The sequence below is a fragment of the Hypanus sabinus genome, chromosome 9, assembly GCF_030144855.1.
Source record: "Hypanus sabinus isolate sHypSab1 chromosome 9, sHypSab1.hap1, whole genome shotgun sequence".
Lineage (NCBI taxonomy): Eukaryota > Metazoa > Chordata > Chondrichthyes > Myliobatiformes > Dasyatidae > Hypanus > Hypanus sabinus.
In genome coordinates, this window is record NC_082714.1 from 81,670,447 (window position 1) to 81,679,150 (window position 8,704).

At 46.4% G+C, this 8,704-nt stretch overlaps 1 protein-coding gene across 6 annotated transcripts in view; it reads right to left on the reverse strand.

Moving 5' to 3' along the window:
* The window catches only part of lrrc71 (leucine rich repeat containing 71), a 166,347-nt gene extending 163,557 nt beyond the window's left edge, over positions 1 to 2,790 (reverse strand). For 4 of the 6 annotated variants that reach the window (XR_009514016.1, XM_059979992.1, XM_059979994.1 and 1 more), the window contains exon 1: positions 2,742 to 2,790. The gene's annotated coding sequence lies outside the window, so the exon portion shown is untranslated. Of the gene's footprint in view, positions 1 to 180; positions 1,396 to 2,741 lie in introns of all 6 variants that reach the window. The other 2 variants (XM_059979991.1, XM_059979993.1) reach the window with 2 other exon arrangements.
* Positions 2,791 to 8,704: the final 5,914 nt, after the last annotated feature.

Below are 8,704 nucleotides of genomic sequence, written 5' to 3' on the forward strand. Positions count from 1 at the left end.
CCATATACAACATTGTGATTCATTTTCTTGTGGGCAACAACAGTAAACACACAAGGAAACAAAATAGAATCAATGAAAGGCTACACACAACAAGACAGAAAAACAACCAATGTCCAAAAGACAACAAACTGAAAATACAAAAGATAAATAATAAAATATTAATAAATAAATGAGGAATACCTATCAAAAACATGAGATGAAGAGTCATTGAAAGTAAGTCCAACAGCTCAGTATTGGGGTGAGTGAATTTATCCCCTCTGGTTTAAGAGCCTGATGCTTGAAGGGTAATAACTGTTCCTGAACCTGGTGGTGTGGGTCCTGAGGCTTCTGTACCTCCTTCCTGATGGTTGAGGGGTGATAACTGTTCCTGAACCTGGTGGTGTGGGTCCTGAGGCTCCTGTACCTCCTTCCTGATGGTTGAGGGGTGATAACTGTTCCTGAACCTGGTGGTGTGGGTCCTCAGTCTCCTGTGCCTTCTTCCTGATGGAGTACATGGCCTGGATGGTGGGAGTCCTTGATGATAGACATTGCTTTCCTGTGACAGTGCTCCACGTAGATTAGTTCAGTGGTTCAGAGGGCTTTCCCATGATGCACTGGGCTGTATCCACTACTTTTTGTAGGATTTTCTGTTCCTGGGAATTGGCGTTTCCATACCGGGCAGTGATACAAGCATTCATGTATACTCCATCACATATTTATAGAAATTTGTCTATGTTTTATTTGACATGCTGTGTATACGCAGATTTCTAAGGAAGTAGAGGCTCCAAAGTGCTTTCTTCATAATGGCATTATGTACTGGACCCAGAACAGATCCTCTGAAAAGATAAATTTGAAAGAGGAATTTCAAGTTGCTGACCTTCTCCACCTCTGATTCCCCGATGAGAACCGTCTCACGGACCTCTGGTTTCCTCCTCCTGAAGTCAATAACCAGCTCCTTGGTCTTGCTGAGATTGAGTGAGAGGTTGTTGCTGTGGTAGCTCTCAGCCAGATTTTCAGTCTCCCTCCTATATGCTGATTGGTCACCACCTCTGATTTGGCCAGTAACAGGGATGTTGTCAGTAAACTTATATACGGCATCGGAGCTGTGCTTAGCCTCACAGTCATAAGTGTACAGTGAGTAGAACAGGGGGCTAAGTCACCTATGCTGATGGACATCATGAAGAAGTTGTTGCTGATTCATACTGACTGTGGAGACTGTAAGTGAGGAAATCAAGGCCCCAATTAGACAAGGATGCCAAGGTCTTTAAGCTTATAGATTAGTTTTGAGGGGATGGTAGTATTGAATGCCGAGCTGTAGTCCATACAGAGCATCCCGACGTACAGTATGTGTCTTTGCTAACCAGATGTTGTTCCATGGTTGAGTGAAGAGCCAAAGAAACTGCGCCTGCTGTGGACCTGTTATGAAAAAAGGCAAATTGGAATGGATCTCACTCAAGTTCAGGAAGAAGCTGATATGTTTCATCACTAATGTCCCTAAGTGCTACTGGACGACAGTCATTGAGGCAGGACACCACATTCTTCTTACAATCGCAGCTTGTTTGAAGCAGGTGGGTACCTCAGACTGATGAAGTGACAGGTTGAAGATCTCGGTGAACAGCCAGTTGGTCAGCATGAGTTTTCAGTACTCTGCCAGGTACCCCATCTGAGCGGGATGCTTTCCGTTAGTTAATCCCCCAATGGAAGCTCTCACACTGGCCAAAGAGACCGAAATCACAGGTGTCTTCAAGCTTAAATGGTCAAAGTGAGTATTAAAAGGTGTTGAGATCATCTGGGAGGTTGTTGTTGTGGTGCCACTCAGCCAGATTTTCAATCTCTCACCCATATGCTGATACGTCACCACCTTTGATTCAGCCAGTCTACCTCATAGTGGCTCTTGAACTCTATTTGTCTGCCTGTACTGCACTTTCTTTGTAAAACTGTTTTGTGTTCTGCTTCCCCTTTGTATGACACAGAGAATAATCTGTGTGAATAACAAAAGCTTTTCACCATATCCTGGTACAAAGTGCAGGGAAGGGAGATTACCAGTCTATGATTGGAAAGGAGGTGACAATTCCTGGAGTGAAAGAAGTCAGTTCCCAAAGGGGATAGAGCCTGTTCCTTGGTGGGGGTGGTTGTCAGACCCTGGGAAGTGGGAAAACATCTCTTGGTGCAGTAGGGAATGTGAGTCAACCCCTGAAGGGGAGGGGTTGCAGGAGGGTCAGTACCAGGATGGTGTGGGTGCCAATCCCCAAGGTGTGAGGATATTAGATCCTGGGGCCACAAACCATGCCAGTCATGGAGGGTTTAGGGGTAAAATTCAGGTTGGGGCCAGCCCTTGAGCAGGGTAAAGATAGGGGCAATCCCAGGATGGTGGAGCTGAAGCGGTAGGGTGGGGTGGCGGGAGCAGACAGGGTAGAAGCCACCTCTTGAGAGGGGGGTGGAGATGGGGTCAGTTGGGGTGAGATATGGGCGCAGAGTGGTACGTGGTCCAAGTGTGTGCAGCTGACTCCCTGGAGAGGTGGAGGGGAAAGAACAGGGTTGGTTCCTGTGGGATAAAAACGCAACTTTCCCAGGGGGGGACGTGAGGGGGTTAAGGAGGTGGGGTGGTGCAAGTGTCGAGATGGGGGGGAGGGTGGGAAAAGGGTTTGTGGAGAGTCGGAGGGGTAGTTGGGAATGGAGCCGAAGGGTTAAGAGTGTGTGGCACCCGGGCGGGGGGGAGTTAGAGGCTTGGGGAGAGGGGTAGGTGAGGGAAAGGACGTTACCTGCTTCTCCCGCTTCACCGGTTCCCACGGCAACGGGACCGGAACCGGAATCGCTGCGTCACTCCCAGAGGTCAGCGATCGGTAAAGCAGAGACCGAGCCCTGCTCCCAGTCCCGGCCAATCAGAGGCCGCCCCTGGATGTCAGCGGTGAGGTGAACGGGAAGGGTAGAAATTGGGTTTGGAGTTTGGGTTGTGGTAAAGTGTTGGAGGAGAACGGATGGATTCGGAATGGAAGAGCAAGACATAAGGAGGAAATGGGTGGGAGAAGATAGGTTGAGGATAGAGGGAATGGAAATGGGTGGGAGAAGGTAGGTTGAGGATAATGGAAATGGGTGGGAGAAGATAGATTGAGGATAGAGGGAATGGAAATGGGTGAGAGAAGGTAGGTTGAGGATAGAGGGAATGGAAATGGGTGAGAGAAGGTAGGTTGAGGATAGAGGGAATGGAAATGGGTGGGAGAAGGTAGGTTGAGGATAGAGGGAATGGAAATGGGTGGGAGAAGATAGATTGAGGATAGAGGGAATGGAAATGGGTGAGAGAAGGTAGGTTGAGGATAGAGGGAATGGAAATGGGTGGGAGAAGATAGATTGAGGATAGAGGGAATGGAAATGGGTGGGAGAAGATAGATTGAGGATAGAGGGAATGGAAATGGGTGGGAGAAGATAGATTGAGGATAGAGGGAATGGAAATGGGTGAGAGAAGGTAGGTTGAGGATAGAGGGAATGGAAATGGGTGGGAGAAGATAGATTGAGGATAGAGGGAATGGAAATGGGTGGGAGAAGGTAGGTTGAGGATAGAGGGAATGGAAATGGGTGGGAGAAGATAGATTGAGGATAGAGGGAATGGAAATGGGTGGGAGAAGATAGGTTGAGGATAGAGGGAATGGAAATGGGTGGGAGAAGATAGATTGAGGATAGAGGGAATGGAAATGGGTGGGAGAAGGTAGGTTGAGGATAGAGGGAATGGAAATGGGTGGGAGAAGATAGATTGAGGATAGAGGGAATGGAAATGGGTGAGAGAAGGTAGGTTGAGGATAGAGGGAATGGAAATGGGTGAGAGAAGGTAGGTTGAGGATAGAGGGAATGGAAATGGGTGGGAGAAGGTAGGTTGAGGATAGAGGGAATGGAAATGGGTGGGAGAAGATAGATTGAGGATAGAGGGAATGGAAATGGGTGGGAGAAGATAGATTGAGGATAGAGGGAATGGAAATGGGTGGGAGAAGATAGGTTGAGGATAGAGGGAATGGAAATGGGTGGGAGAAGGTAGGTTGAGGATAGAGGGAATGGAAATGGGTGGGAGAAGATAGATTGAGGATAGAGGGAATGGAAATGGGTGGGAGAAGATAGATTGAGGATAGAGGGAATGGAAATGGGTGGGAGAAGATAGATTGAGGATAGAGGGAATGGAAATGGGTGGGAGAAGATAGGTTGAGGATAGAGGGAATGGAAATGGGTGAGAGAAGATAGGTTGAGGATAGAGGGAATGGAAATGGGTGGGAGAAGGTAGGTTGAGGATAGAGGGAATGGAAATGGGTGGGAGAAGATAGATTGAGGATAGAGGGAATGGAAATGGGTGAGAGAAGGTAGGTTGAGGATAGAGGGAATGGAAATGGGTGGGAGAAGATAGGTTGAGGATAGAGGGAATGGAAATGGGTGAGAGAAGGTAGGTTGAGGATAGAGGGAATGGAAATGGGTGGGAGAAGATAGATTGAGGATAGAGGGAATGGAAATGGGTGAGAGAAGGTAGGTTGAGGATAGAGGGAATGGAAATGGGTGAGAGAAGGTAGGTTGAGGATAGAGGGAATGGAAATGGGTGAGAGAAGATAGGTTGAGGATAGAGGGAATGGAAATGGGTGAGAGAAGGTAGGTTGAGGATAGAGGGAATGGAAATGGGTGGGAGAAGATGAGTTGAGGATAGGAGAGAATGGGGTAGGCATGGAAGTTACTGAGTTGGGATGGGAGACAATAGACAGGAGTTCGAGGATCTTGTATCTTGGTCCTTGGTATGAGAATGGATGGAATTGCACCAGTGAAATTTGGACAGGAAAGAGGATAGTGATACAATGGGAAGGGATAGAAAGATCAAGTTCACATCCATCGTTGACAGAGGCTTATGCACAGGGTATAAATACCATGAAAATTAGCTTTTTGCAGCTCAGTACAAGATGGAGTACATTGCTGGTAAATGTGAGGTCATCCACTTTGAGAAGAAAAATAGAAGATCTGATTATTATTTAAATAGTGAAAGACTGTGGCATGCTCTTGTGCAGTGGGAATTGTGAGTGCTTGTGCACAAATTGCAAAAGGTCAGTTGCAGGTACAACAGGTTATTAAGCAGACAAATGGAATATTTGTCTTATTTGCTAGCGAGATTGAATTTAAGAGCAAGGAGGTTATGCTGCAACTATACAGATACTGGTGAGGCCACACATCGAATACTACGTACAGTGGATACGTCCCAGTCTATCACAGGTTAAGCTCTCTTCACCATTGAGCACATCTAAATGAAGTGTTGTTGTTGGAAAGTAGCATCCATCATCAAGGACCCCCACCATCCAGGCCATGCTCTTTTCTCACTGCTGCCATCAGGAAGAAGGTACAGGAGTATCAGGAGTCACACCACCAAGTTCAAGAACACTTATTACCCCTCAAACATCAGGCTGCTGAACCAGCATTCAACTTCACTCATCCCATCACTGAACTATTCCCACAACCAATGATCACATTTTCAAGGACTCTTCATTCTTTTTATGTTCTTATACAGTAGCTTCTGGTTAATTGGGTCATTAGCTAATTGGGGTAGCTGCTTATTTGGGACAACTCTTAACAAAAATTAATTGAGAAAATAGCTGGAATTCCCTCTGTTTATTTGGGATACTGTGCCATTTAATTGGGACAGGAGACTCATGCTGAACAGTTTCTAACTAACACCAGTCATGTTCCTTTGTTTGGCCGTTTGCTTAGGGTGACACTGTGCTTTGTTTGACACTACACTGTGCTTAGAGCAAACAGTCTTAAATAGCATCAGTTGAGTGTGTTTATGTCCAAAAAACAGTGATTTTTGTCACTTGATTGTTGGTGAGAAGTAAGTAGTAAGACAATTCAGAACCGTTTTGCTCACTGTGGTTTCGAGCTTGTTGGAAACGGCCGAGAGTGAAAATAAAATGATTTTGCTACTTCGACAAGTTAGGGACTATGAAGAACTTGAAGGTGTTGACAATCATCTTGAATGTTGCAATGAAAACTGATTTGGAGTATGCTTTGTATGAAGGCAGTCTGTTGTCTGCACTGGGTGTCTATGCTAATTTTGTTTATTGCAAGAACACGGCATTCCATCATAGATAACTATTAGGAACTAATAGTCAGTTTTATAGTACTGTAGTAGTATTGATAGTGTTCTAATTTGTTCTGTAAAAACACAAAATGCTGACAGAACTCAGCAGGCCAGACAGCATCTATGGGAGGAGGTAGTGACGACGTTTCAGGCCAAAGCCCGTTCATCAGGAGTGAAGTAACATGGGATGGTTGAGGGGGGGATAAGAAGTGGGGGGAGGGATGATGTAGAGAGCTGGGAAGTGATAGGCTGGAGGAAAATGGGCTAGGGGGAGGGTGGAGAATTATGGGAAATAAAAGAGAAAGAAAGGTAGGGCTGGGGGGAGATTATAGTGAGGGGGGAAAAGAGAGAGAAAGAGAACCAGACTAAAATTATAGATAGGGATGGGGGTAAGGGGGGGCAGGGGTATCAATGGAGGTCTGTGAGTTGAATGTTCATGCCGGCAGGTAGAAGGCTACCTAGGCAGGGGATAAGGTATTGCTCCATCGACCTGCGTGTGGCCTCATCTTGACTGTAGAGGAGGCCATGGACAGACATGTCAGAGTGGGAGTGGTCTGTGGAACTGAAGTGTGTGGCCACAGGGAGATCCCGCCACTGCTGGAGGACCGAGCGCCGGTGTTCGGCGAAACGGTCTCCCAGTCTGCGGCGGGTCTACCCAATGTATAAATGGCCACATCAGGAGCACCGGATACAGTAAATCACCCCAGTTGACTCGCAGGTGAAGTGGTGCCTCACCTGAAAGGACTGGCTGGGACCTGGGATGGTGGTGAGGGAAGAAGTGTGGGGGCAGGTGTAGCACTTCTTCTGTTTGCGGGGATAAGTGCCTGGAGGGAGGTCAGTGGGGAGGGATGGGGGGGGTGAGTGGACAAGGGAGTCGCGTAGGGAGCGATCCCTGTGGAAAGTCGAGAGTGGGGACCTCTATTGATACCCCTGCCTCCCCCTTACCCCATCCCTATCTATAATTTTAGTCTGTTTCTCTTTCTCCCTCTTTCCCCCCTCACTATAATCTCCCCCCAGCCCTACCTTTCTTTCTCTTTTATTTCCCATAATTCTCCACCTTTCCCCGAGCCCATTTCCCTCCAGCCTATCACTTCCCAGCTCTCTACTTCATCCCTCCCCCCACTTCTTATCCCCCTTGACCATCCCACGTTACTTCACTCCTGATGAAGGGTTTCAGCCTGAAACGTCGTCACTACCTCCTCCCATAGATGCTGTCTGGCCTGCTGAGTTCTGCCAGCATCTTGTGTTTTTATTTATTTCCAGCATCTGCAGATTCACTCGTGTTGCCGTTTAATTTGTTCTGTATTTCATTTAAGTACATAATTTGTTACTTATTGAATGGCAGTTTGTCTTTTTTTATACCTTTTTAATTATTTCCATGAAACCTTAGCTGATTAGGGCAGCTGTTTAATTCGGCCAAAATGTACTGGTCCCAGTGTGTCCCAATTAACTGGAATCTACTGTACATCCCAATTTGCCTTTTTAAAATTCCATCTGGGAATATATGAATCTTTCCTCTGATACACTTCTATTCCTATTGTATAGATAATGGGGAAAGGATCACTCCTCACTGTAGGATGGAAATGTAAAGGAACTGCTTTTCCCAGAAAACAGTGAACCTGTGGAATTCTCTGCTCAGGAAAACAGTCGAGGCTGCCTCAATAAATATACTTGAGACACAGTTGGATAGATTTTTTCATGGCCAGAGAATTAAGGTTTATGGGGAAAAGGCAGGTGGGTGGAGCTGAGTTCACAGTTAGTTCAGACATGATCTTATTGGATGGCCATGCAGACTTGATGGGCCCTGATGGCCGACTCTTCATTCCTAGGTCTGACGTTCTTATGAGGACAAGCAGAAGTTAACATAAATTACATACAAAATCAGACGACGTTCCAACGGAATGGCTACAAGGTGAAGGAAAACAATTGGGCCCTTAAAATGGCTGACAGAAAAACCAGGAATCCAAACAACATAGAGGAACCTATCCCTACCACTTGTCTCCCCTATATTTCCATGGTTTCTGGAAGGATTGCCAGGATCCTAAGAAATACTGGATTAATACCATCCACAAACCCATAAGGAAGCTCAAGTCACAGCTTATGCAGGTGAAAGATGACCTGGGACTCAGGACGGCGGGCGTTTACAGGATTACCTGTGAATGCGGAGCAGTGTATGCGGGCCAGACAGGAGGCACAGTGGAAACCCACATCAAGGAGCACAGGAGGTGAATCCGTTTGGGTTACCCAGAGAAATCGGTGATAGTAGAACATAGAATTTGATATGGCCGTAGGATTAACTTAGACAGCACAAAACTACTGTGCTGCACCAGTGGCGTTTGGGTCCGCCTGGTAAAGAAAGCCATTCAAATAAAACTAGAAGAAAAGAACTTTAACAAAAACAAAGGTCTCACTCGAAGTAAGAACTGGAATTTGATTGTAAGCAAGGTGGGAGCATGGAAACCTGATTGGATGAGGACTAACCAATCAGGAGGGACATAAAAATACCACCAGACTAGAGATGCCCAGGCATCATCCCTGAAGAAGATGTCAGATTCTGTCATCGAAACATCAGTTATGATCGATATCTGTACCCGGCTGGAAGCCCGAGAAAAGTTTGTTCATAAATTACTT